Raw genomic sequence first — 12,791 nt, 5'->3', positions numbered from 1 at the left:
TTTATCAAACTGACCTGTCTTCCTGCTGGGAAACTGCCCCACTCCACCCACCTGGTGCCTCCCTGGATTCCTGACTGCCACGAGGTTACTTTTTAACCTGCTCTTCCTTGAAAAGCACCACCCCAGTGACCCAGAACGTGGACTCCTCCTCTCTGGTCACTCGGACCATCCCACTCTAACCACCATCATCTGCCTCTAAAAGTCACGGAAAATTAGCAGCAGTAGCTCGGTCTTCAATTCCTCTAAGCCTCTTTCGTACTTTTAATTCGCCGAAATTACTAGCAGGAAAGAGAGAAGAGGAGAAATGCCTGGCTTCTGAGTAGGGCATGGGTGGGCTGGGTGGAACCGGGACTATCGTTTTAAATTCAATTGCCCCGTGTCCTGAGGGCCACTTCTGGTAATTTAGGCTATGGCTTAGGGCGAGGTTTACAAAGTGAGAAAGGAATGACTCTTGAGCCTCCGAGGAGAAGCACTGCAAATCCCCCCGCCCCAAAATACAACCCAGGTTCTGGGAATCCCAGCCCTGCCCTGGGGACAAACCCCAAACCCAAATAAACAGCGTCCTCCTAGGCGCTGAGAGCCCACCCAGCTTTGTCACTGTGGGTCCCTGCCCCTCCGGCAAGTTGCCCGGACAGGCGGGACCCGGACCAGCCTCACTCCTGTAGCCCAGGCCCGGCCGGGCCGGGCCGAGGGGTGGGGGAGTGGGCGGTCGGGGAAGCGGGGGGCGGAGTTCCGTCCTCTGATGATTGGCTCCGCGCGGATGGGCTGCGGCTGCGCCCGGCCAACCCGCGGCGTGTTGCTATGTGCTGAGTCGAGGGGATAGGCGCGGGGGTGCGTCCGTCACGGGGTAGCCCCCGGCCCGGACCCGGAGGGATGCGGAGTGGCGGCCGCGGCGGTGGCGGAGACTGTGGCTTTAAGAGCGCGCCGGGAGCCCGAGCCCCAGCCGGGCCGCGCTTCGCCGCTGCGCACCCCCGCGGAGCCGAGCCCCGCGCTGGCCAGACGGGGCCGCCTGCCGCCGGGTGAGTGCGCCAGAGTGCGGCGCGGGCCGGGCGCGCGTGGGCGTGGGGCGCACTGTCAGCGCGGGCTCTGGGTCCCCGGTCCCGGCCCCCGGACTCCCCCGGCCGGGCCTGCGCGGGGTTGGAGGTGCGGCGCTCTCGGTTCCGCGTGGGGTCCCCGTGGGGGCCGCGGGCGCCGGGGGCGGGGAGCCGCAGCCGGGCCACGTGACCGGTTTGTTTACAAACATTGCCGGGCCCGCGGCTGCTCGCTGAGGGAGCCCGGGGCGCGGGACCCCCGGCCGGGGTGGGAGACGCATGCCAGGGGCCGGACAAGTCTACGGGGCCAGCTTTGGGGCGGGGGCGCGGAGCTGGGATCGCCGCTTCCTCCTCCGCGTCGTCCCCGCGGGTTCGGACTCCGTGGGGTTCGGGTGGGGCTGGGGACGCCCTGCGTCCACTCGTGACGCCGCGTCTCCTTCGGAGAGTCCTGGGGACACTTGGACACAGGGCGCCGCCCTGGGGGCCTCCCACTGTGGGACTGGGCGCCGTCGAAATTTCTTGGAGCGCTTCGTCGGCCCCGGCCCGAACCGAGATAACCGCAGCCGAGTTCCTGCCTGGCCGCGTCCTGGCGCCTCCCCGGTGTCCTTGCCAAGGGGGTGGGCGCGAAGTCCTGCCCAACGGAACGCGGGGGCCTCTGCCGCGAGCGCCTCCCCGGAGCTGGCGCTTAGGGGCGGCCTCGACCTTTAGCCACTTCCAGTTCACCCTGCTTGGCCGCCGACCTCCTCTGGTGTCTGTCCCAGAGTGGTGGGCTTTCCTCCGGTGTTGGGGGCGTGCGGGGGTGGGGGACACCTGTTCTTTTGGACTTCTTGTCCGGAAGATTGCTACCTCTGTGCGAGAGTTTAAAAAGCCAGGTGAGCGAGTGTCCTGTTTTCCTCCGCTTGGTGCGGAGCTGCACCCTCTCCCGCCCTCCAGTCCCGCCGATGTGACTGGCCCCAAGGAACTGCTCCGAAGCTTTGCTGGGGTTTTTGCTTTCTGGCTTCCCTGCTGAGTTTGCTGTCCTTGCAACTTGGGAGGCTCTTGAGTGAGTCCTTGCCTTTGGTGAATCTGAAGGCTAACGAGACAGCTGTCTTTTTCTCCCTGCCCTTCCTTCCTTGTTCTTCCTTGTCCCAAAGCATTGGGTAAGAAGGGTAGCGGTCAGCTTCCCTGTGCCTCACAGAGCATGAGAGGTGCAAGAAGTTCGGTAAACCACTTCACTGGTCTGGGGTGGGACTTGATTTCACATGGTTATTGCTCCGCCGTGCTCTCCTGGCTCTGGGGGCCACCTGGCTTGTGAGTGACTGAGTCTCGCCTCCGGTGAGGAACATTTTCATTCTTCTAAACTGTGTTTTGAGTGGCTGCAAGTTCTTTTCCCCAGAAAAAGGCCTAGCCTGGGGAGAGCTGTGCAGACTTCCCCCTTGGCACCATCCCCTGTCCCCAGCTCCATGATCGGATCTCAGGCAGGAGTGCAGTGGGAGCCTCATCCCCTTCCTCAGTTGGGCTTTGCCGCGTCAGGTTAACATTCAATGATAGCATTTCTTGGATCTGTCTTGGTATTTCTGTGCTTGAACCAAAATGAAGATGCTTGGAGTTAGGGGTGGAAAATGGAAAATAAACACCATGCACAAGAAAACCGTTTTCCTTCTTCCCTCTCGGAGCGTGGTTTTCAGACTTTGAGTGGGACCTGCAGTGCATACAGGTCTGTAACTGAAATAAGTTTCAGAGAACAATAATTACTCTTTCTACCTGCAGTGTGCTCTGTTTTAAAGTTTTTTTTTTTTTTCTAATTCATTAAAATCAACTGCTGGTTACGACCCATTAATTTGATTTCCTGACCAAGCAGGTCCTGACCCACAGTTTGAGAAGCATCGCTTTAGGGCAGAGGTCCTCAAACTTAAAACGTGTATAAAGATGACCTGAGTCGTGTTTAAAAATACAGTTTGTCAGGCTATTCCGCGGATGTTTATTTTCAGTGGGCCACAGGAATCTGTATTTTTACCAAGGGACCCATGAGATTGTGATGCAGGTGCTTGATAAGAGCCCCTGATCTAGTGGGAACTGTAGGCAGGGAACAGTGAAAGGTATTAACTTGGCTCTGAAGTGCAGTCAGGTATGTGACCCCATACTCTGCAATCCCAAAATCACTCAGCTGCCAATCACACTAGCTTAGGCTTTGAAAAGTCCAAGGGCACAGTATTGTTTGTTCTCAACTGCCATGAACCAGTTGGCTTTAAGAGACTGGTATCCCTCGCTCTCCACTCCAGCCTGTTTGAGGGCTGCTGCACAGTGATGTGTACCAGGAGATGTTTCTAGGTGTGTGGGGGTTGGAGATGTGAGTAGGGCCGATGAGTTGCGTGAGTGTTGCTGTGCTGTTCATAGATTATGTGAATTTTTCATTGTCTTAATGATTTTAAAGGTTTTGCGGACTGCCACATAGTCATTGTGCCTGGGGGGTTCACAATTGGCCAGCTAAAGAAAAGGTCGATTTTGTTTAGTATCCAGACTGTGTAGCCTGGGGGAAAGGCAGGCTGGTAACTCTTTTTATTTGAGGGGAGGGGGGTGAGGAGTCAGGAGTTTGTCTACCATCAGGTCTTAGTAAGAGGCGCAAGTTCCCATACCTCCTGGGCTATCCAGTCCTGGTTAACATTGTAACCAGGTTATCCAGTCCATACAATGGTTATCCAGTCCATTGTAATGGCCCAGTCCCTGAGTGCAGGTGAATCTTGTTAGGCATCCAGTTTCTGATGCTGTTATCTCTGCCTTCAGGCACAAACACACACACACACCTGGTGCAGCCACAGGTTAGATTCTTCCCTCTTAGTTACTGTGTCCAGACATGTTGGTAGGATACATTTATTTGAATTAATGAAAGCTGCGATTTAGCTTCAAAAAGGACTTTATCCAAATTCAAGTTCAACCGTAGCCCTTCTTGCTAAAGGTGTGTGTCTTATGGGAACATTAAGCGTGGGATTTTAAAAATTAACTTTAATAATGTTCAGTTTGGCCAAGCAGCTCACATTCAGAATGTTTAGTTTTGAGCATATGGAGAAAAGAAAGCAACAAAAGGATGGCAAGGGATGAGATGTCCCAGGATTGGAAAAGCCAGAAGGAAGAGGTGTTGAAGTGAGATTCAGATGGAGGATGTGATCAATTCCCATTGTAAATTATCTTGGCATTTCCTTAGTGTTTGTCACGCAAACCACTAGGTGCTCTGACAACTGCATTCCTCTGAGCATAGAAAGGTATAAAATTTTGGAAAAGGAAGAAGCATAATTTTCAACTTGAGCCTGTAATGATGGAAAGCCAGCCAGGGCCTGCAGGCTAAAGATATTTTTTAGGGTTGTTAGTTTTCAGTGACATTGTCCTTAACAAAAGGTGATACACTTGAGTCTGTCAAGTATTGTACTGCCTGGGTTTGTTTACCTGGGAGCTGTGGATATAACACTGGTGAGCTTAAAAGTAAACCAGAGGCTGGGCGTGGTAACTCACGTGTAATCCCAGCACTTTGGGAGGCTGAGGCGGGCGGATCACGAGGTCAGGAGATGGAGACCATCCTGGCTAACACGGTGAAACCTCGTCTCTACTAAAAATACAAAAACAAAAACAAAAAATTAGCCAGGCATGGTGGCGGGCATCTGTAGTCCCAGCTACTCGGGAGGCTGAGGTAGAATGGCGTGAACCTGAGAGGTGGGGGTTGCAGTGAGCTAAGATCAAGCCATTGCACTCCAGCTTGGGCGACAGTGCGAGACTCGGTCTCAAAAAAAAAAAAAAAGTAAAACAATATGCTATTCCCTTGTCGCCAATTTGCCAATGGCAAATTGTCCTTCAGATATAATCTAATTCCTTTCCCTGTAGGCACCACCTACTCCCCTGGCTTCTGCCTCATCTGTTACCAATCTCCACCGTGTCCACGCTGCTTCTTCCTGCTTGAGAAACGCTCACCTTTTTGAGGTTTCTGAAACATGCCATACTTATTTTTGTCATGGGGCTTTTCTGCTGGTAGTAACTCTTTCCAGGATGCTCTTTCTCCAGATTTTTCTTTTCTTTCTTTTTTTTTTTGAGATGGGGTTTTGCTCTTGCCTAGGCTGGAGTGCAGTGGTATGATCTGCTCACTGTAACCTCTGCCTGCCTGGTTCAGGCAATTCTCCTGCCTCAGCCTCCCAAGTAGCTGGGATTACAGGCACACCCCACCACACCCGGCTAATTTTTGTAGTTTTAGTGGAGACGGAGTTTCACCATATTGTCCAAGCTGGTGTTGAACTCCTGACCTCAGGTGATCTGCCTGCCTCAGCCTCTGACAAGCGTGGGGTTTACAGGCATGAGCCACCAGGCCTGGCTCTAAATTTTTGCATGGCTGACTCTCACTTGGTTCTCAGAGCTCCTTCCTGAGGGACCAGTTATCTAGAACAGCTCCTCCTCCCTTCTCTGCCCCTCAGCCTCTCTTAATCCCCTTAACTTTATTTTCTTCAAAGCACTTTAATACCGTCTGGAAATATATTATCTACTTGTTTGCCGACACGGAAGCTTGAGAGCTTTTCTGTCTTGCTTACTGCTAAAAGTGCTTGGTGTGGAGTAGACACTGGATAAATATTTGTTGGTTGAATGCATGAATGACCAAGAGAACCAAGGTTTAGAATCTCTAGAGGAAGAAATATAGTTTAAGAGAAGAGGAAAAGATAATTCTGTTTTTCTGGATAACATACTATTCTCAGAATTACTTTCATTTGCACTATGTCTGCTTTTCACAATAGTTTTCATTCCTTTATTCCATTTATAGGTTGGCAAAGGCTCCAAAAGCTCCATTGTTACTTTGTTGTTATTAATAATAAACAACTCTTATCTACCCCAGTAACCTTATTCTAGGCCTCACTGTTTGTTTTCTTCTAATAAATGTTAGCATTTCTATCAGTAATCACATTTCATTAATACCAGGAGGCATTATATGTGGGGCTAAGAGCCTGGACTTTGGAATCAGAAAAACCTGGATAGTTAGCTCTGTGACCTTGGCAATCTACTAAAATTCTCTAAATCTTTGTTCCTTATTTGTAAAATGGTACTAATAATAGTTCGCATCACACAGGACTGATGGGAGGATTAAATGAGACTGCAGGGGAAACCAGGCACAGAGCCTGGCACCTAAGCACTCAGTGCTAGCTATTAATAACAGCACTAATATTAATAGGTGGATTCCCCTCTCTCTGGCCCAGAGGAATCCATTCTGAATCCATTGATTTGGGAGTGGACAGTGTGTGGTGGGTTCAGAGAAGGACTTCTTAATATAAGTAAGTGAAGACTGAAAATGCCACTACATCTATTTGAACTGGAATGGAATTTAGAAACCATCTATTCGCACACTGACCGCTGCCCAACACCCACCTGGAAGAAGTAATAGTTACGGAAGTTTTTGGAAGGACATGTTGTCTATCTGCTCCTGTGGCCATTCTTGGTTTTAGACTTGATTAAGCTGGGCCATCTGCATGCGCCATTATGTCAGCCCCTCCATTGTTATTTTTACTGAGTTGAGCTTCAGCGTCTGCCCTTTGCTTTATGGAAGGACACTGTCAGAAATAGCTTTCTATAACTTGTTACTGTAGTTCTTATAAGGGTTTATATTGTTGAAGACTAGCTACAGATTCAGTGCCCCCTTGAAGAAGTTCATGGGAGAAATTCTTTTAGAACCTAGTTTCCCTGAAAAGCTTTGCCTCTCGTGAAAACCTGGTATGCGTTTTCTTTTGTGGAAACTGGAAATTTATAGCATCATATTTCTCTTTTTGCTTTGGCTACCAGGAAGTACAGAGCCAAATCTGTGGCTTGATTTTAGTGACTATGTAGGGCCCTGCATCCTATTTTTTTCCAGTGTTAACCTTGTAATTTTTATTTTCTATTAATTAGGTATATACTGGGTTGGGCATTAAAATCTGTTTAGATGTTAAAATTTTAGAGATATAAACATTGAGGTTCAATAGGGCAAAGTGGAAGCTATAAACCATACCTTCTGTTTCTTAGACCAAGGCCTCTTCCTACTTCTGCACATTCTGGAACAATACCAGCTCCTCATCTAAACCCTAAATAGCCCATGTCTCCATTCTAGGCAGAGTCTACCTTCTCTCTGAAACGAGGCAGAGCAGCATTCTGTTTGCGAGGTGCAGCACTGCCACCTGCATTCCTATTACCTGGATGGGTCAGCACCACCGGGGTTTCCTGAGCTACAGAACAGTCAGCCCTCCCCCTGGTCTTAAAAGCAGTGTGTCTAGACTGAGTGGCTTTGATTCGAAACTGGATTGCTGGCTCCAAATGAGGTTACCCTCCAGTGTCTGGAGTTCCTTTGTCTGTTTCTCACTGGGAAAGGAGGGTTTGACATCCGGTTGGCAGATGGGTGCCACTGAGGCTCAAACAGGATCTTCTGGGTGTGAACAGTGGCCAAGTTTAGTTGCACCAGAGAAAGTGGCTTTGTTTTACCCAATGTGAAATTTTTAGTTCTAGGAAATACCTTTCTAGTGATTTGTTTTTTGTTTTCTCAAGGCGTTCTGTTCAGGAGTACCTGGGGCAAATTAGTGTAGGCATGGAACAGATCCTGCCAATCAGGAATATTTGATCCCTATTTTCAAGATGGATTGGTGAAGAATGAAGAGGATTTACACATGCAGAAACATTCCATGGGGAACAGTTGTGGCAAAGGCACCGAGGCGTGAACATAAGAGGGAGCGTATGGGGAATGTTCACTAAGCGGTGAGATGGGGAAAGAGGGCACTGGGATGTAGTTCTCCGCTACTATGGCTGCAGATAGAGCACTCCATGGGAGTGGACTGTGACTTCATTCACAGTAATGGTGAAGAGCGCTGCACAATGGCTAATTGCCTCAGATCATAGGTGTCCCCAGGAGAGAGGCTATCTCTAGGGATTCTGGAAGCTGGCTGCCTTAAGAATTCCTTGTCCCACTAAAGGCCTACAAAATCAGAATTTTCAGGATGGGGAATTTGTAACAAAAACAAGAAAATAGTAACAACCCCTGAAAAATTGTTTCTCAGGTTCTTCTAAAGCAGCCAACCTCACACACGTCTGAGGTCTGGAAACCACTGAGGTTGTGGTTGATCCCTCTGGCAGGAGCTACCAAGCAGCCTTGGCTTTTGGCCCCCTTCCCCTTGTTCTTTCTATTTTTGCTTTTTGCTTTGTGTTGCCCCGGCTTATGTCATCCAGGATATCTGTGCGCCCGTCCCCCTCACCCCCACCGCTTTGTTTCTTCTTTTACCACTTTGGTCTTTGTCTGTTGGGGGTCCCTCCCTAAATAGACCCATTGCCAAATGGACCACAAGAGAGAAATGAATTAACTTTCAGGACTGGTTACGTTAATGGTATAAACGTGTGCATTACATAAACCTAAGTTAGATAGGGCTTGCAGTTTGTTGTGCTCGCAGGGCTCTTTGTTTCTGTTAGGATTTGAGCAAATGTTATCCCCACACTGAACTGCAGCCTTAAAGCTAAGTACCTCATTAGCAGGTAGGTACAACAAGAGCTGAAAACCAAGTTCGGCCGCTTTGCGGAACTTTAAAAAATTAAGGCGGCCGGCGCGGTGGCTCACGCCTGTAATCCCAGCACTTTGGGAGGTCGAGGCGGGCGGAGACCATCCCGGCTAACACGGTGAAACCCCGTCTCTACTAAAAAATACAAAAAACTAGCCGGGCGAGGTGGCGGGCGCCTGTAGTCCCAGCTACTCGGGAGGCTGAGGCAGGAGAATGGCGTGAACCCGGGAGGCGGAGCTTGCAGTGAGCCGAGATCCGGCCACTGCACTCCAGCCTGGGAGACAGAGCCAGACTCTGTCTCAAAAAAAAAAAAAAAAAAAAAATCAGGCGCGGTGGCTCACGCCTGTAATCCCAGCACTTGGTGAGGCGGAGGCGGGCAGGTCTCTTGAGATCGGGAGTTCCAGACCATCCTGGCCAACATGGCGAAACCCCGTCTCTACTAAAAATACAAAAATTAGCCGGGTGTGGCGGCGGGTGCCTGTAATCCCGGCTGCTTGGGAGGCTGAGGCAGGAGAATTGTTTGAACCTGCGAGGCACAGGTTGCAGTGAGCCAGATTGCGCCATTGCCCTCCAGCCTGGGCAACAAGAGCGAAACTCCGCCTCAGGGGGAAAAAAAAAAAGTCATCTTACAAAGGTAAACAGGCTGAGTGCATTTGCCAGGCCTCAAAGGATCGGAGGCACGTGGTGGAAGCACCTTTAAGAAGGAGGATGGAAGGGGGACTTAGATTCTTGTTAAAATCTTTCTGCTATTCCCATTCAGAGAAGAAACCCAGAAATGTGCTGTAGAGTCTCCCTTTCCCACCCCACCCCCTTTCCTCTCCCTCAGTAAATGGCACCACTGGATGACAGTTTAATAATTCCCAGAACAAAATAACTTCCAACTTTAGGCTGGCGATGACTTGGTCTTTAGACATACAATCAACCTTTTGAAAGTACCTCTTCCCTCTTTTGCTCTTCAGTTTTTAAAAAGTTCAGTTTCCAAATTCCGGTTGCGGAAAGGCGGGGAGCCCAGCCACAGATGTCAGAGTCTAGAGTTTTGGATTTAGTTGAATTGGGAGATTAAAGTCAGAAAGCCAAAGGCATGCTGACAGCTGAACAACAGAATTGTATTGGCAGATTTGTGTTGGGTGGTTTGTAGCTAATTGGGGCCCCAGCTGTGCCCTGGGGGACCAGCAGTTTGAAGAGAAATCAAGGTCACACAGTGCCCAGAGTCTACAACACATTCATATATTAAGCAGATATTTGAGTGTGGGAAATACAGATGACAATCAAATAATCACCTCAGTAAAATTACTGCTGTGGATAGTGCTGTATGTGTGGCATAGGGGAGTCTGACTTAGTTAGGGCTGGTTGAGGCCAGGGGGAGAGTTCCCTGGTACAGTAACTTCTGAAGATAGGCCGTATCTCTTACCCTATTTCCCAAGATCTTGTTTTCTTCATAGATCTTGTAAATGGCTATTTTTCATTATACTTGAAGTATAACCCTGTCTGGGACAGAGAGATGGACCAGATTTTTCTCTGGGTCACAGATCATGGGAAAAATCTATTTGTTTTGTTTTAACCAGGATTATCGTCTCTGAGCATGATCAAATACAAAAGGAAGGACTGGTGTTGAAGGGCGGCATTCTCTTGGGGCTGGAGGAAAAGGGCACATTTGGCTCTCTCTCCATAGTCAAGGCAGGGCTGAGGGATCGCTCACCTTCTTGGCCTGAATCGAGTCTGACACTTCATTTTTTTGTGACTCATTCTTGCCTAGGGTAGCAGCTCAGACTGTCCTGGGGGTTTTGTGGGGACCATCTTGAAAGAAGACTCCTAGGTTGGAACTCTTAAGAGTTTCTCTAAGGGTCTAGAAGTCCCTGCCCACCTGGGAGGGTCACTTAGGGAGCTAACCCAAGGAGGGCATACACAGACTGTCTGAAGGGCAGAGCAGGAAACGTTTCTTCTGTCAGACAGCAGCCAGGTAAAAGCATCAGAGGCTCGTGTGGTGTGGCTCATCTGAGTGATGATTTCATGGCCCTACTGAATTTCAGACTCCATCTGCCAGCCCAAATGAGTTGGCATCACAAGCGTTTACTGGCTTTTTAACTTTGTAGAGCATTAATGGTGTGTGAGTCCTGTGTAATGCCCAGATTGGATATTTTAAATTTACTGGATAGTGGCAAACTAAATAAGGCATTTGAAAAATACCAGCTTTACGTGGCAGTGTGGTTTCACTGATGGCCATTCATTTTACTCAGTTAACATTTATCAAGGATCTCCAGTATGCTGGGGCTGTGAGTCCTGGAGAGACCACTGGGGATGGGGTTGGGGAGTTCTGGAAGGCTGGACCTTTGACTGCAAGAAGTTCCCAGTCTGATGGGGATAGAGACTCATGAACAGTGTGATAAAATGCCATTCCAGAGAAAATTTTTTTTGTGCTGGGAGAAGGGACCACCAGCTCTGCTAGTGTCCTACTGGAGCTGAGTGTTAAGGGATGAACAGGCATTTACTCATTCCTTAAAGAATAAGGTAGGCAGAGAAGGTAGGATAAGGCATTGCAGGAGCTGGAATAGTGTAAGGAGCACAGGATAACTACTGAGCTTGATCTGTAGGAAACAGAGGTTTGGAGTGGGGCGGGGAGGTGATGACAATATAAGAAGAGTTGGGCCCAGGCTCTTGGTGCCACCTGAAGGGTTGGACCACATCCTTTAAGCTGCTAGGAAACCACTGGAGGTTTTGAAACATGAGAGTGTGATCAGGTTGTGTTTTATAAATAGAATTCTAGAATGGGCTGGAGAGGTAAGAGCTGAGTCAGGGAGACCTGTGGGAAGCTGTCGCAGTAGTCCAGGATGAGAGAGGATGGGGTTCACAGTGCTGCTGCTGGTGACTGAGGGTGGCAACGGGAGCGTGCATCTAAGAAGCAGAACCAACTGTCTAGGGGACAAATGAAGTATGACATAGAAGGGAAAGCGTAAAGGGTGTTTCCTGCTTGCGCAACTGGAAAAAGGAACAGAATTGGAATGAAGGTGACGGCAGTCTCACTGTGTTGCCCCGGCTGGTCTTGAACTCCTGGGCTCAAATGATCCTCCCACCTCAGCCTCCCAAAGTGCTGGGATTACAGGCATGAGCCACTGTGCCCAGCGTGGAGACGTCCTTTATAAAGGGTTCAAGGGTTCAGGAGTAGAAGGCACAAGTTTAGAAGGCTTGAAAGGGTGTGGGTAAGAAGGCCCAGGGGAACAAGCAGTCAGAGGCACTTGGCAGAAGCACTTCCAAGAACGATGGAAGGAGAATAGCCAGGAGATAGAGGCTCAGAGAGGTAGGAGAAGAATCCAGAGAAACACAGTAAAGCCCGTTAAGGAGCATTTCAGATGAAAGCAGCTGAAGGCAGCACCACGGCCAAATAGTATTGGCATTCTAAAGTATTAGTGTTTGTGGCTCACACCTGTAATCCCCGCACTTTGGGAGACTGAGGCAGGTGGACCACCTGACGTCAGGAGTTCAAGACCAGCCTGGCCAACTTGGTGAACCCCGTCTGTACTAAAAATAGAAAAATTAGCCATCAGTGGTGGTACACGCCTGTAATCCCAATTACCCGGGAGGGTGAGGCAGGAGAATTGCTTGAACCTGGGAGGCAGCGGTTGCAGTGAGCCAGAATCATGCCATTGCACTCCAGCCTGTGTGAGAGAGCAAGATTCCATCTCAAAAAAAAAAGTATTAATGTTTGAACTTGGCATGTTGGAGACTGCCCGTAGTTTTGTTACTCAAAATCCTGGTTATGATAAATGATATTCATGAAGCATTGCCAGAAGTCTCTGTAGCTCTTCCGTTCCTCTAGAGCAGTGGTCCCCAACCTTTTGGCACCAGGGACCAGTTTCGTTGAAGACAATTTTTCCACGGATGTGGGGGATGGTTTTGGGATGAAACTGTTCCACCTCAGCTCATCAGGCATTAGTTAGATTCTCATAAGGAACGCACAGCCTAGATCCCTGGCATGCACAGTTCACATTAGGGTTCGTGCTCCTGTGAGAATCTAATGCCGCCACTGACCTGACAGGGCGTTTTGAAGGTTGACAGAGTGATACTTTCCCCTGAGGCAAGATTTGGCAGGCAGAGCATCACTACTACATGGAACCAGGACTTTAAAGGCTGAAAGAATTCTAGAGATCATGTAGGATTATCCTCGGGCATATAACCCTCCTGAAACCAAGACTAGACCCTGCATCCAGCGTTGAGATGAATGGTTGGTTTTATTTATGAAGGAGCA

The 12,791-nt window shown here is 49.4% G+C and overlaps 1 protein-coding gene across 1 annotated transcript in view; it reads left to right on the top strand.

Annotated features, from left to right (window-relative positions):
• The first annotated feature begins 775 nt into the window (after positions 1-775).
• YPEL2 (yippee like 2) overlaps positions 776-12,791 on the top strand; it is a 65,369-nt gene continuing 53,353 nt past the window's right edge. The window contains exon 1 of the mRNA XM_023204643.2: positions 776-1,019. The gene's annotated coding sequence lies outside the window, so the exon portion shown is untranslated. The remainder of the gene's footprint in view (positions 1,020-12,791) is intronic.

The sequence above is a fragment of the Piliocolobus tephrosceles genome, chromosome 16 (assembly GCF_002776525.5).
Source record: "Piliocolobus tephrosceles isolate RC106 chromosome 16, ASM277652v3, whole genome shotgun sequence".
Classification (NCBI taxonomy): Eukaryota; Metazoa; Chordata; class Mammalia; order Primates; family Cercopithecidae; genus Piliocolobus; species Piliocolobus tephrosceles.
The sequence above is the reverse complement of the archived record's forward strand: the minus strand, read 5'-3'. Positions and strand labels throughout refer to the sequence as shown.